Source organism: Diceros bicornis, chromosome 3 (assembly GCF_020826845.1).
Source record: "Diceros bicornis minor isolate mBicDic1 chromosome 3, mDicBic1.mat.cur, whole genome shotgun sequence".
NCBI classification, from domain to species: Eukaryota; Metazoa; Chordata; class Mammalia; order Perissodactyla; family Rhinocerotidae; genus Diceros; species Diceros bicornis.
Window position 1 is genome coordinate 19,441,761 of NC_080742.1, and position 16,609 is coordinate 19,458,369.

Genomic DNA, 16,609 nt, shown 5'->3' on the forward strand with positions numbered 1-16,609 from the left:
TTCACACGATTAGTTGAAAAGACAGTCCTTTCCCCATTGAATTGTTGGCAATCATCAAAAATTATTTAACCATCCATGTGAGGGTAATTTCTGGGTTCTCCATTCTATTCCGTTGCTTTATAGGTCTGATTTATGTTGTACCACATTGTTTTGATTACTGTAGCTTTGTTGTAAGTTTTGAAATCAGGAAGTGTAAGACTTCCAACTCTGTTCTTTTCCAAGATTGCTTTGCCAATTTGGAGATAATTGAGATTCCACATGAGGTTTGGAATTGAATTTTCTATTTCTGCAAAAAACATCATTGGGATTTTGATACAGTTTGCAGTGATATATATAAGATATATATATCACTTTGGATAGTACCAGTAGCTGAATAATATTGTCTTCCAATCTAGGAAAATGAAATGTCTTCCCACTGTTTGTGTCTTTAATTTCTTTCAACATTTTTTTTTTTTTACTTTTCAGTGTACAAGTCTTTCACCAACTTCATTAAGTTTATTTCTAAGTAATTTTTCTTTTTTGTGCTATTCTAAATGGAGTTGTTTTCTTAATTCATTTCCCAAATTTTTTGTCTGTGTGTGTGTGTGTGTGTGTGTGTGAGGAAGATCAGCCCTGAGCTAACATCCATGCTAATCCTCCTCTGTTTGCTGAGGAAGACCGGCCATAACCTAACATCTATTGCCAATCCTCTTCCTTTTTTTTCCCTTTTTCTCCTCAAAGCCCCAGTAGATAGTTGTATGTCATAGGTGCACATCCTTCTAGTTGCTGTATATGGGACACTGCCTCAGCATGGTCGGACAAGTGGTGCGTTGGTACGCCCCTGGGATCCGAACCCAGGCCGCCAGTAGCCGAGCGCGTGCACTTAACCGCTAAGCCATGGGGCCGGCCCCCCAATTTTTTGTTTTTAGTGTATGAAAGGCAACAGCTTGTTGTGTGTTGATTTTGTAACCTGCAAGTATTGCATTTCCCTAGTGGTTAGTGATGTAGAGCATCTCTTTATATGCTTTTTCACCCTCATTTATCTTCTTTGGAAAAATTTATTATTTCCAAAAGATCGTGGTGTTTTTCTGAGGATTCTTTAGGGATTTCTAAACATAAGATTATGTCATCAGTAGAAAGAGATAATTTTTCTTCTTCCTTTTTTTAAAATCATGCATCAATTTATTAGAAAACTGTTCCTTTTTTGCACATTAACACTAAACCTTCTTTTGTTATCAAATATCCATGTAACATTATGTAGAAAATATCTTTCATACCAATAGACTTGTATCCTGTACTAAAATACTAATACCCCTAACTCTGTGGGGGGTGCTTAGAGATGCTGGGGATTACAATTATTACACAAATTTAATAAGATGGAAAAAAATAAACATTTATCAGAGTTGGCAAATCAAGTTGGAGACAAACTACGTATTCACTACTTAATTCATTTAATTCCAAGCCCTAATCAGAATCATCTTGGTACCATTTAAATCTCTACAAAAGTTAGAATATGGCAATTCAGAAATAACCTTATCATGAAGAAATAATATCAAAGCTACTACAGTGTTAAAATTATAACAAGCATCATAACAATTACAATTTATTATAAAAGGGAGTTCATAACAATCCTTAAACACATTAAAAGAAAACCTCTTACAGAATCTTACTTATGACTGGTACGATGTTCACTACAGTGGAAGCAGTCTAGATGACAATGTTTGGGGCACTTGATAACCAGTGATGATTTTGACAATCCCCTCACTGAATTGGAGCAATTGACTGGGCTGGAGGGGTACATATAGGGGTACCTCCACAGTGACAGAGCTGCAGAATGTTTGTGGAGTTGATCTGAAACTGTAGGACAGCCACATAGCAGTTCTTATTCTCTTTGTGTTCATTGTGTTGCCTTTTATGGCTGCAGAATGAATCCTCCAGCATGAAGAAGTTATTGCATATATCACTGTGAAAAGTTGCTTGGCCATCTGCTGGCTACTATGTCTTCCTGTGTCTTTCCTCTCCAAGGCCACAGGCCTTGATTATGTCCACACGGAACTGCTTCATGTGCTTGCTCAAGTTTCTGGGCTGCTTGGTGTCAAAGCTGAAGTAATTACACTGTAAGGGAGTACCTCTGCAGTGGATGGGCTTGGGAATGCCCATGGTGGCCTTGCTGGGGCAGGAGTAGCTCCACTTGGAGCACTTATTGGATTTCTCCTACTGGCACACTCGACTGTGCTTCTGGAGAGTGGCTTTGCTGGCACTCAAGAAGTCACAATGCACACTTGAAGTTGTTTCTGCTGTTCTTGATGCGGCTGTGCATTGTGAGGTTTCCTTTCATTGTGCAGTGGACATTGCAGAAATCATACTTGAAAGGCTTCTCCTCCAGTGCAAGTAAAAAAGCCTTTTTAAGTATGAGTTTAATTTGGACTTGGCTTTGGAGAGCCAGCACTGAGAGTATGCATCCGCAGTGTGAGATCAGAGGTGGATAGTGTGCTGGCTGGAGTTGGGGCTGGCATAGAGGCATTCATTATATTGTAGTTGAAGCGTCACTCATTGGAATGCACCTGCAGGTGCTTTCTAAGGCTGCTGATGTTGGCAGTGAAGTAGTCATCCATCTCACGCTTGTGGGGCTTCACACCTGTGTGTCATGTGGTTCCTCAGCTTATCCTTCCAGCTAACACATTTACCACAGACTTTACATTTGTGGGATTTGTCTCCCATATGAATTTTTAAATAATGCTGCATGTCCACACGCAGTCTTCAACTGGCAAACTGAATAGCAACACGTAAGCCTTTTATGAGTGGGCAGGACTGCAGGATTTTTGGCCTGCGACTTGGCAGGGATAAAAAGGACAGTGGCTGTCTGGTTTCCATTATTTTCCACAGGCAAACAACTTTGACAGTCCTGTTCAAAAATCAACTCTGGAGCTGTAACTGTGGTTGTCTGTGATGGTTCTGGTGTGGTAAGAATCTGGGTAGAAAGTACAGCTTTCTCTGATACAAACTATACCATGTCGGGCTACCCTGGTGGTGCTAGTTAGCTGGCAGCCACTTTGCTTGTTAGCTAGGATTATCCAGGTTGCTACGCCGCTGCTTGCAGATGCCATAGATGTGGATGTCAGGATTCAGCTCAACTTGCACCGGTGTGTCACGAGGAATTTACCCTGAGCAGGGAAGCTCTCTTCCTTACTAATGTTCACGGCTACAGACTGGGAGGTCCCCAGATAGGATGCCAGGGTAGGTGGTGCAGAACTTACAGTACATAATGTAAGGACTTTTCCTTTTATTTTTCCAGACATGCTTAGTCTTTCTCTTCCTCCTTTCCAATTTAGATGCATTTATTTCATTTTTTTGCCCTAATTGCCCTGGCTAGGCCTTCCAGTGCTATGTTGAATAGAAATAGTGAAATCAGGCTTCTTTGTCTTGTTCCTGATCTTAGTGGAAAACTTTTTGATTATCATGTTAGTTCTATTATTGTTATTATTGTCATTATCATTATTATTTTGATGTAGTTTCCTTCTATTCCTAGTTTGTCAAATGCCATTATCTTGGAAGAATATTGAATTTTGTTAAAAGCTTTATATGCATCAATTGAGATGATCATTCGTTTATTCTTTTAATATGGTTAATAGTAATGATTGATTTTACTATTTTTGAATGTACTTGCATTACTTCAACAAATTCCACTTGGATATGCTGTATAATGAATCCTTTTAACAAGAGACTGAACTTGGTTTTCTAGTATTTTGTTGAGGATTTTTCATCGATGTTGATAAGAGTTATTGTTTTTTAGTTTTTTTTTTTAATTTTTTGTTTATTGCAGTAACATTGGTTTATAACATTGTATAAATTTCAGGTGTACATCATTATACTTCTATTTCTCCATAGATTACATCACGTTCACCGCCAAAATACTAATTACAACCCATCACCACACACATGTGCCGAATTAACCCTTTCGCCCTCCTCCCTCCCCCCTTCCCCTCTGGTAACCACCAATCCAATCTCTGTCTCTATGTGTTTGTTTATAGTTGTTACTATCTACTACTTAATGGAGGAAATCATATGGTATTTGACCTTCTCCCTCTGACTTATTTCATTTTGCATAATACCCTCAATGTCCATCCATGTTGTCACAAATGGCTGGATTTCCATTGTGTATATATACCACATCTTCTTTATCCATTCGTCCCTTGATGGGCACTTAGGTTGCTTCCAAGTCTTCGCTATTGTGAATAACGCTGCAATGAACACAGGGGTGCATGTATCTTTACGCATTGGTGTTTTCAAGTTCTTTGGCTAAATAACCAACAGTGGAATAGCTGGATCATATGGTAGTTCTATCCTTGATTTTTTGAGGAATGTCCATACTGTTTTCCATAGTGGCTGCACCAGTTTGCACTCCCACCAGCAGTGTATGAGAGTTCCCTTCTCTCCACATCCTCTCCAACACATGTTGTTTCCTGTCTTGTTAATTATAGCCATTCTGGCGGGCGTGAGGTGATATCTCATTATAGTTTGATTTGCATTTCCCTGATAGTTAATGATTTTGAACATCTTTTCATGTGCCTGTTGGCCATCTGTATAGCTTCTTTGGAGAAACATCTGTTCAGTTCTTTTGCCCATTTTTTAATTGGGTTGGTAGTTTTTTAGTTGTTGAGATGCATGAGTTCTTTTTATATTTTGGAGATTAAACCCTTATCAGATGTATGGTTTGCAAATATCTTCTCCCAATTGTTAGGTTGTCTTTTCGTTTGGTTGATGGTTTCCTTTGCTGTGCAGAAGCTTTTTAGTTTGATGTAGTCCCATTTGTTTATTTTTTCTATTGTTTCTCTTGCCCGGTCAGACATGGTGCTTGAAAATATGTGGCTAAGACCAATGTCGAAGAGCGTACTGCCTATGTTTTCTTCTAGAAGTTTCATAGTTTCAGGTCTTACATTCAAGTCTTTAATCCATTTGGAGTTAATTTTTGTGTATGGTGTGAGGTAAGGGTCTACTTTCATTTTTTTGCATGTGTCTGTCCAGTGTTCCCAACACCATTTGTTGAAGAGACTTTCTTTTCCCCATTGTATGTTCTTGGCTCCTTTGTCAAAGATTAGCTGTCCATAGATGTGTGGGTTTGTTTCTGGGCTTTCGATTCTATTCCATTGATCTGTGTGTCTGGTTTTGTGCCAGTACCATGCTGTTTTGGTTACTATAGGTTTGTAGTATATTTTGAAGTCAGAGAGTGTGATACCTCCAGCTTTGTTCTTTTTTCTCAGGATTCCTTTAGCTATTCGGGGTCTTTTGTTGTTCCATATAAATTTTAGGATTCTTTGTTCTATTTCTGTGAAAAGTGTTGTTGGAACTTTGATAGGGATTGCATGAATCTATAGATGGCTTTAGGAAGTATGGACATGTTAACTATGTTAATTCTTCCAATCCAAGAGCACGGAATATCTTTCCGTTTCTTTGCGTCTTCTTCAATTTCTTTCAGCAATGGTTTATAGTTTTCGGTGTACAGATCTTTCACCTCTTTGGTTAAGTTTGTTCCTAGGTATTTTATTCTTCTTGTTGTAATTGTAAATGGGGTTGTATTCTTAATTTCTCTTTCTGCTACTTCGTTGTTAGTGTATAGAAATGCAACTAATTTTTGTATGTTAATTTTGTATCCTGCAACTTTACCATATTCTTTTATTACTTCTAAAAGTTTTCTGGTGGATTCTTTAGGGTTTTCTATATGTAATATCATGTCATCTGCAAATAGTGACAGTTTAACTTCTTCTTTTCAAATTTGGATCCCTTTTATTTCTTTCTCTTGCCTGATGGCTCTGGCTAGGACTTCCAGTGATATGTTAAATAGGAGTGGTGACAGTGGGCATCCTTGTCTGGTCCCTGTTCTTAGAGGGAGAGCTTTCAGTTTTTCACCATTGAGGATGATATTAGCTGTGGGTTTGTCATGTATGGCCTTTATTATGTTGAGGTACTTTCCTTCTATACCCATTTTATTCAGAGTTTTTATCATAAATGGAGGCTGTATCTTGTCAAATGCTTTCTCTGCATCTATTGAGATGATCATGTGATTTTTATTTTTCATTTTATTAACGTGGTGTATCACGTTGATTGATTTGTGAATGTTAAACGATCCCTGCATACCTGGAATAAATCCCACTTGATCATGTTGTATAATCTTTTTAACGTATTGTTGTATGTGATTTGCTAGTATTTTGTTGAGGATTTTTGCATCGATGTTCATCAGTGATATTGGCCTGTAATTTTCTTTTTTTTGTGTTGTCCTTGTCTGGTTTTGGTATCAGGGTAATGTCGGCTTCATAGAATGAGTTAGGGAGCTTCCCCCCTCCTCAATTTTTTGGAAGAGTTTGAGAAGGATAGGTATTAGGTCTTCTTTGAATGTTTGGTAGAATTCACCAGGGAAGCCGCCTGGTCCTGGACTTTTATTTTTGGGGAGGTTTGTGATTACTGTTTCGATCTCCTTACTCGTGATTGCTCTATCAAATTCTCTACTTCTTCTTGATCCAGTTTTGGAAGGTTGTATGATTCTAAGAATTTATCCATTTCTTCCAGATTGTCGAATTAGTTGGTATATAGCTTTTAATAGTATTCTCTTATAATCTTTTGTATTTCTGAGGTGTCTGTTGTAATTTCTCCTCTTTCATTTCTGATTTTACTTATTTGTGCCTTCTCTCTTTTTTTCTTGGTGAGTCTAGCTAAAGGTTTGTCAATTTTGTTTACCTTTTCAAAGAACCAGCTCTTGGTTTTATTAATTTTTTCTATTGTTTTTTTGGTCTCTATTTCATTTATTTCTGCTCTGATTTTTATGATTTCCCTTCTTCTACTGATTTTGGGCTTTGTTTGTTCTTCTTTTTCCAGTTCCTTCAGGTGCATTGTTAGATTGTTTATTTGAGATTTTTCTTGTTTGTTGAGATAGGCCTGTATTGCTATAAACTTCCCTCTTAGAACTGCTTTTGCTGTATCCCATAAATTCTGGCATGTCGTATTTTCATTTTCATTTGTCTCCAGGTATTTTTTGATTTCTTCTTTGATTTCTTTGTTGACCCAGTCGTTGTTCAGTAGCATTTTGTTTAATCTCCACGTTTTTGTGGCTTTTCTGATTTTCTTCCTATAGTTCATTTCTAGTTTCATAGAGTTGTGGTCAGAAAAGATGCTTGGTATTATTTCAATCTTCTTAAATTTATGGAGACTTGTTTTGTGGCCTAATGTGTGATCAATCCTGGAGAATGTTGCATGTGCATATGAAAAGAACGTGTATCCTTCGGTTTTTGGGCATATCCTTTTCGGAATGCTCTGTATATATCTACTAGGACCATCTATTCTCGTGTGTCGTTTAAGGCCAATGTTTCCTTATTGATCTTCTGTTTGGATCATCTATCCATTGGTGTAAGTGGAGTGTTAAAGTCCCCTACTATTATAGTATTACTGTCTATTTCTGTTTTTATGTCTGTTAATAATTGCTTTATATATTTAGGTGCACCTACATTGGGTGCATGGATATTTACAAGTGTTATATCCTCTTGTTGGATTGTTCCCTTGATCATTATGTAATGCTCTTCTTTGTCTCTTTTTAGAGTTTTTGTTTTAAAGTCTATGTTGTCTGATATATGTATTGTTACCCCAACTTTCTTTTCATTGCCATTTGCGTGGAATATCTTTTTCCATCCCTTCACTTTCAGTTTGTGAGTGTCTTTAGGTGTGAAGTGTGTCTCTTGTCTGCAGTATATATATGGGTCTTGTTTTTTTATCCAATCAGCCACCCTATGCCTTTTAATAGGTGATTTAATCCATTGACGTTTAAAGTAGCTATTGATACGTATGTACTTACTACCATTTTTAAACTTTTTTTTTCTCAGTGTTTTAGTAGTCTTTCTCTGTTCCTTCTTCTTCTCTTGCTCTCTTCCCTTGTGGAAGATGGCTTTCTTTAGTATTATGTTTGTGTTCCTTTCTCTTAGTTTTTTGTGTATTTTTTTTATAGGTTTCTGGTTTGTGATTACCATGGGGTCCATACACAGAATTGATGGTCTCTTTAGTTTAACCTTTGTCTGAAAGATCTACTGTTTAACTCCCCTCCTTCCACATTTTATGTTTTTGATATCATATCTATCCTCTTTTTTGTGCATTTGTATCCTTTACCCTCTTATCATGGAAATAGATAATTTTTCCTATTTGTGTTCTTCTCTTTTCCTTAAATAAGTCCCTTTAGCATTTCTTGTAGTACTGGTTTCTTGGTGACAAACTCCTTTAACTTTTGCTTGTCTGGGAAACTTTTTATCTCTCCTTGCATTTTGAATGATAACCTTGCTGGATAGAGTATTCTTGGCTGTAAGTTTTTTGCTTTTAGCACTTTAAATATATCGTACCACTCTCTTCTAGCCTATAAGGTTTCTGCTGAGAAGTCACCTGATAGCCCTATGAGGTTTCCTTTGTATGTAATTTGTTTTTCTCTTGTGGCTTTTAGAATTCTCTCTTTATCTTTAATTCTGGACATTTTAATTATGATGTGTCTTGGTGTGGGCCTCTTTGGGTTTATCTTGTTTGTTGCTCTCTGTGATTCCTGTACCTGGATGTCTGTTTCCTTCCTTAGGTTAGGGAGGTTTTCATCTATTATTTCTTCAAATAGATTCTCTGCCCCTTTGTCTCACTCTTCTCCTTCTGGGACACCTATAACATGGATGTTAGTGTGCTTGATGTTGTCCCAGATGTCCCTTAGACTGTCCTCACTCTTTTTAATTCTTTTTTCTTTTACTTATTGAGGTTGGGTCATTTCTTCTAGTCTTTCATCCAGCTCACAGATCTGTTCTTCTTTATCCTCTACTCTACTTTTGAGATCTCTAGTGAATTTTTAATTTTCAGTATTGTATTCTTCATTTCTGATTGGTTCTTTTTTTATATCTTCCATTTCTTTGTTTACATTCTCACTGAGTTTATCCATTCTTCTCCCAAGATCAGTGAGCATCCTTAACTCTTTGTTTGAACTCTCTGTTGGGTATGTTCCTCATTTCTGTTTCACATAGTTCCTTTTCTGGGGTTGTGTCCTGTCCCCTTACTTGGAATGTATTCCTTTGCCTCCTCATTTTGCCTCTTTCCATGCTTGTGTCTATGTATTAGGTAGGTCAGCTACGTCTCCTGCTCTTGGATAGGTCACCTTATATAAGTGATGCCTTATGAGGTCCGTAGTGTGCTTCCCTCAGTTCTGAATGTTCCAGGAGTGACCCCTATGTGAGTACATGTGTCCTTCTGTTGTGGCCTGTTTGTTCTCCCTGTAGATACCCAGAGAGGCCGAGTTATGCTCCTGGACAGCTGTTGTAATGCTCAGCTGCCTGTAGTTGTTATGGGCCCTTCAGTCTCTTTATCAGTTTTGGGGAACCCCAGCACAGCTGGCTACAAATTCTAAAGCACATTTGTGTTGCAATATTTCTTTTAAGTGAGTAGGCCCCCAGAGTGGCAGGTTGTTAGGCTCAGGGGCTTACAATTGCTATAAGCCTCTAGCCTCTATGTCCCTAGTCAGCTTTCTGTGGATTGCAGCTGGGTGGTGCTGGCCTCTTGCATGGGAGCTCCCAATTGTTTCAGTCTTTGGAAGGTGGGGCAAACCCCCTATGTGGGTCTTTGTGAAACGCAAGCCTTCTGAAGTTGACAAGCCCCACCGCCCAGAGGTCCACACACACAGTCAACACAGTCCTGCTCCAGTGCGAGCCCCCACCTCCTGAAGCTGACCCAGTCTCTCCACAGTGGGACCCCCACACACTCCACCCCCCACACACTCTCCACCTGCTCCTTGTGCACACCCTGCCCCATTGAAGTGGGTCCAGTCACCAGGCTGCAGAGAATCCAGTCACCAATCTATGCAGGCCCACAAGTTGCTTAAGGGCTTGTTTTTGGGTAGGGCCAGTCCCTAGGGTGGGCTGCCTGCCCTGGCTGAGCTGGATTAAATCGGTGCTCTAGTGGGTGGGGCAGACCCTGGGCTAGCAGGCCCCAGGGAGAACTCCAATGGCATCTGCCAGAGTCTGTGTCAGCACTCCCACACCAGGCCACGACAATGGCCGCCGCCAATGTCCCATCCCTGGAGAGGTCTCACCTCTCCCCGAGATGCACTCAGAGCCTATAAGGTGAGTCTCTCTTCACCAAAGCACTGTGTACCTTTCTTTTGGTGAAGTTGCTTTCTGCAATGAGCGAATTTGTGTGTGTGGGCCCTTTAAGAGCCAGTTTTAATTTCTTTGTGAACCAGCTTTTCTGGGGGTGCTCCCCAATGTTTTAGTAGCAGGCAAAGTCAGATATTATGCCACTTGTCTCGATTGTGCTGGGTACAAAAAAATGCCTACCGCAGGTGTGCTCCCAGCTCAGGGCCCCACTCGTCCACGGAGGGCTGCGGACCTTTGGGCTTCTCCTGGGTGGCCGTGAAGCGCTGTGGCTTGTGAAGGTGGCATTTTTTCTCTCCAGAAGGGAATTTCTGCCTCTTCCACCTCCGTTAGGATTGTTATTTGATGCAGCAGTTTCTCTTATCCAGTTTTCAGTTCTCTCTCAGTGGTAATTTTTCCACAAGTAGTTGTAAGTTGGCTGTCTCCATGGGAGGATGTGAGTTCAGAGTCTGCCTATGCTGCCATCATGACTTCTCTCTCCCCCTTAATGTATTTTTAAATCTTAGTACATTTCCAAGGACATTTGTCTGCATTTTGCTTTTCCTTTTAAATGCTTCTCTTATTTTAATGAATCACAGCTTTCTGAAAGGATGCAGAGAAGTATGTTGAAGTTCTGAGAATCTCTAAAATCTTTGAAAATTAAGCATCTTCAGCATCCAAAGAGTCAGACTTATACAGCTCTGGCAAATTAATAAGAGAGTATTTTTTAGCAAAACATGGCAATGGGCCACACCCCTTAATAAGTCACTCTAGACACTGATATGAGGAAGTTTGACACTGCCAGAGTAGAAAATTCTTCTTCCACCCAAAGAAGTGCCTATCATGATGCTGCTCAGAGGGGATGCAGATCTAGCCTTTTCAGGATCATCGCTTTTATTTCATTAGTGTGAATAGGTCACAGGCAACACAGTCGTGCTAATAGTGTGAATTCATTATTTCATTAGTGTGAATAGGTCACACTAATGTCTTTATATTTAGCAACTTGCTTATGAATTTTGAATTCCACAAAATCTACAGTTATACTACTTTCTCAATATAGTTTTACAGATAAAATACATTCTATTATCTATTCTACAATCTGAAGAACTAAAATGTATGCTAGCTGACACAATCATCAAGTTAAAACTCCTTTAATAACCTGTCAATTCAGTCAAATAAATCATTTGGCTGTTACTATTTTATGTTTTACAAAAGAGATTGATTAAACATCCCAGTACCCTGGGAGAAAAGATTCTGTTTTAACGTTCATAGAGGGCAACAAGGATTAGAAAAATATGGAAAAGTAGAAAGGAATATTATAGGTGGTTTTCTAAATATTCTGTGACTATAAGAAAAAGGAAGAGGTATATTTGTGTCTTCTAGTAGCATGCAAAAAGAGATGAGTTTGTTATTTAAAGTAAAAATATCACAATTTTAGCCCCATTTTAGGTGAAAGAGTGGAACAGATGAAAAGACCATTAGAAAATCTCTAGCATTCTGAAGCCATAAAAAGGAAAGAAAAAGACAATATTTATTTTTCAGAGTATTAAATTTTCCTTTTCCTGTACTAGTCAATGTTGAGCTTTCATTCTTCCGTTTAATGCCATTGTAGATATTTTATTTGCAAAATGAATTAATTCCTCATTTTAAATTTCCTTCACACTTTGTATCCTTAGTCAATTTAGTTAGAAACTATCCCTTGGAATCTTTTTTGCATATGTTTACAAACATTAAAATTAGTGTCAAATAGTCTCACTTGTATAATATGAAAATATAGATAGGAAGTTTAATTAAACAAATAGCTATTCATTAATAAATCTTAGAAAAATATAATTACCTACCACTCATTTAATTTAATTGACACATTTAGTTGATCTTTCCATTTAATAATCTAAACACTATTAGCATGTTAACTAGTCAATTAAACTCATGATGACTAATTGTTTTTATACATTTATTTTACCTAAAAGTAAAATGCATAGATGTATCACTTATCTCCATTAAAAAGTTAAGAGCTAGTGATTTCATATTTGATAAAATATTTAACTACAAGTAGATATATCATAATAAGAAATGTATTTTGTAAACTGGAAATTCATGTAAAAGTTGTAAATTTTCTCTAAAATCATGTAAACATCTCTCACATAATGTAAGTAAAAATTTGGCTCAAAATGCTATATTTTTATGATATATATATTTACGTTATCAAAATAAAAAAACAATTAATGTCCATTATCAAAAATCCCAGTAAGTTGAAGTGCAACTGGAGTGGAAGCAACACAAATGTCCAGAGACGGAACGAATTAATAAGTAAAATGTAGTACATGTATACAGAGGAATATTATTCAGCCTTAAAATGGAAAAAAATTCTGACACACATTACAGCATGAATGAACACTGAGGACATTATGTTAAGTGAAATGTCGGTGACACACACAAAAAACTGTAAGATTCCATTTATCTGAGGTTCTTAGAGTAGTCAAATCATAGACATAGAAAGTAGAATGGTGGTTTCGAGAGTCTGAGGGGAAGGAAGAATGGAGACTTATGGTCTAATGGACACAGAGCTTCAGTTTGAGAAGATAAAACTCCTTTCATCAGAGGTGAAAAGGAGTTGTGGGGATTAATATTGGTGATGATTACACAACAATGTGGAAATACTTAATGCCACTGTGCTGACAGTACACTTAAAAATGGATAAGATGAGGGCCTGCCCGGTGGCATAGTGATTGAGTGCACGCTCTGCTTTGGTGGCCTGGGGTTCGCAGGTTCAAATCCCAGGCACGGACCTATGCACCGCTTATCAAGCCATGCTGTGGCAGGCACACCACATATAAAGTAGAGGAAGATGGGCACGGGCATTAGCCCAGAGCCAATCTTCCTCAGCAAAAAGAGGAGGATTGGCAGCAGATGGTAGCTCAGGGCTAATTTTCCTCACCCAAAAAAAAAAATGGATAAGATGGTAGCAAAAATTAATTTAAGAAACTCGCCCAACACTTACAGTTACTAAATTACCTATTGATCTTTAAACAGATTTAAAGTTCTATCAATCTTCAACAATAAGGGAGATGGAAATAATGGAAAATAAGCTCTCATGTCAAAGAAATTAGTCAGAAGCACTGTGAGGTCCTTCAGAAGCGTGATACTGAGGGCCATAATATGAGATTTCATACAGTTACTACGGGTATAGACTACATGTTAGAGATATGAGGGTAGGAAGATCACAACGTTTTGGGAAATGCAAAGTACATTTGACAGGGAGGAAGTATAATTCCACGAGGTCTGATTTTAAAGCAACCAACTAAAAACCTCCAGTAGAATGCTGCCAGTACAATATTGATGTTCAAGCAATGTAGTTCAGGATTGCGTGAACCTTTTTCACTGCTTTTCTCCATCTTGACTGGCATTCAAACATGGGATGGATATGAAAAGTGGTGGCAAATGGAATGACCATGGAGGAGGTGGACTCCTTTTCCTATGTAACTTCATTGAATTATACCATATACTTAAGACTGAATTAGCATCCCTATTTCTGCAGCTGTGATTGTATTTATTCAACAACCTAGAACAGTTTCAGCTCCAGCAGATCAGAGATGAAAATGCCTTTAAAGGTTTAGATTGTCTTAGAACTGAAGAAGAAATTAATTTATTTCTGTGGTCGGGTGAAGAATTAAGGAGTTTTATTTTCTCTTCTTTACCCAGTAAAGTTTGTATTTCTGTGACTTTGAGGGGAAACAGCCTCATTACACAAAGTGCCTTTTTACAATTAATGAAAGTTTGCATTTAGTATTATAGTGTTGCATTAGGGGAAATATTCTAAGAAAGTCATTATTGTTTTCAGTGTACAACTCAGTAAAGTTAAACTAAAAGCACTAACAATTCCAAATTAAGTTATGTTTCCATTTGCAGACTCAGTCCTTCCATTTCCTTGACCTGAGAATGTAAGTCCTCTTGTTTGAAAAGTAAAAATGCCTTCCAGACTAAGAAATGATAAAAGTAATTATCTGATTTTGATAGGTTTAAATAAATTTTGATATATTATATATGTGTAATCCTCATTATCAAAGACATAGTTTTATAGAGTTAAACACTGATTTAATTCAACTTCTAAGAATATTGACTGTACATTATATAAGGCAAGTGTGAATATAAATGACAAATTATGTGAATAATTTCCTCCTGTCCACTTATGTTACTGTCATGTAGTACAAAGACACACCATGTTCTTGCAATTTATCAAGTATTTTTATTTGCTATGCCAATTAATGAATAATAAAGCTGAGAGGTACTTATTTTGAAAACCTTGAAAATGAGGAAAAAGTTGAATGAAGTTGAAATTACTTTTATGCCCAAGTTAAAACTTTTTTGCAAAAGGCAGATAAAGTATTTGAAATAGGTTTCATTTTCACACATGTATGTATCAAGAAATATGTAATTCAGATAAAGCATTGTAAATATTGAAAATTTTCTCATTTTTTTCTCCATTTAAAGTGTCACTTCTGTTTAAAATCATGGAAAACTGGAACACCATCTTGTATTTCATTCTCCTAGAACTCTTTAATCTCAGAGGAGCCAACCTATTCCTCTTTGTGATGGTTCTAAAATTGCTTTGAACTCTTTAGTGGGCAATGCCCTCATGATTCTCCTGGTTCACCCGGAACCCCAGATCCACATGTACTTCTTACTGAGCCAACTCTCTCTCATGGACCTGATCCTGGTTTCCACTATTGTGCCAAAAATGGCTGCTGATGCTTGACTGGCAAGTAGTCCATCTCCCCCACTGGCTTTGGGTTGCAGATCTTCTTCTTCACTCTGGGATGAGGCAAGTGCTTCCTCTCACAAGTACCAGTTGCTCCAAATCATCAGCAGTTGTGACTATTTTCAATCTTTCTCATTTTATTTATTGTATTTGGTATAGTAACACATTTTGGTTTTAATGTGCATTTCCCTGATGTTAACAATGCTGAAGACTTTCCATTTGTTTATTGTCTATTTGTATGTCTTCCTATGTAAATGATTCTTTTAGACTTTCACACAGATCTGAACACAATTGTCTGATTTTAAAAAGCTTGCACTCAGGGAAAGACCAATTTTAAAGATAGGACTAGACACCCTGCAAGTCCCTCATTTTAAATATCCATGTGAAACAGCTATCCTTTCCCTTGCTAAAGAACAATGTATTCCCAAATGGAGTCTCTATGTTGGGTAAAATAGATAACAATTTGTGATAAAAAATGGTGTTTAGTTTAGAATGTGAGTTCTGACAGCAGAACTTTATGACTTGAAGCCTTGGTTAAGCCTGATAACCTTAGGACTATTGCCTAATCTCTCTGGGTCCCATACAGTTCTTTGACTATTAAATAAATGAGTAACTGTAAGATGCTAATAAATGTAAGACATTTAAAATTTTGCCTGATATTTAAAATTGCTCAATTAGGCTTAGCTGTCAAAAAAAAAAAAAACAAGTAAATTATCTGAATGTCTTTTGCTACATTAACTTACATATCCATATTTTTTGGTGATCATTTAATCAACTCATGAATCCATCAAAAATGAAAACAAGCAGAATCACTAAGATGAAGTGATTCTATCTTTTTTATATGCCTCTCTGTAATATGCATTCAGTGGAATAATTACGTTCATCCATTGACTGCAAACACCCGGGAGACTCAGCATTGCAGCAAGTGAGGTCCACCCGATGGCCTTCCCTGGAGCTTCTATCTAGTGTAAGAGACGTGTCATAAACAGAACCCTTAAAGACAGTGTACTCTCAGGCCCTGAAGAGTGGAAATAAAATATGCTACTTAAGAGGGAATGATGGAAAAGGGGTCAGAGAAGGAAGATTTTTTTTTTCTTCAACAAAAGCTTAATCTCACTTTGTTCAGCCAACGTTGATACAGACTATCTCCTTTCTCTCTGTGACACTAGGACTCTTATACTGAACCCTGAAGAATGTCTGATCTGTCTCAGTGCCCCCACCTACCTCCACACAAGAGACTGCTGTATGTTCCCTTCACTTCTTTCTCTGGATTTTCTCTGGAGACATGGCTCCCCATGTTATCCTATTAAAGAGTGGGTCTTTTCTCTCCGAGAAGCCACACTCTGCCTGACTTCAAGGTGGTAGGTGTCCTCTTTATTTCTCCTTGCTCCACCAAAACCATTTGTCCCCCTTCTCCCTGTACATCTTCAGGTAATTTGAAGTGAATAACTAGATTGAGGCATCACCCCATACCTATCAGTCACTCTGGAGAAAGTGACATTGAAGTAGATGCCTTAATGGTATGAGCAACAGCCAGACACAATTGAAGAGAAGGCTACTTGTAGCTTCTGAGGTGTCAGAAAGCCAAATGTATTAAATATAAAAGGACTAAGCAAGAATGTCCTGTCCTGTGTGTGTAAAGGGAAGAGGACCTTGGGTGGATGTCGGGTCCACATCAGAAAGAGATGCGTAAGTTATGTTCAGAGTGCAGAGAGCGAACCTAAACACAGACAGCGAAGCC

The 16,609-nt window shown here is 37.8% G+C and overlaps 1 pseudogene; it reads right to left on the reverse strand.

The window, feature by feature from the left end:
- Window positions 1-1,670: 1,670 nt before the first annotated feature.
- On the reverse strand, window positions 1,671-16,165 carry LOC131422834 (zinc finger protein 64-like; annotated as a pseudogene).
- Between the last annotated feature and the right edge of the window lie 444 nt (window positions 16,166-16,609).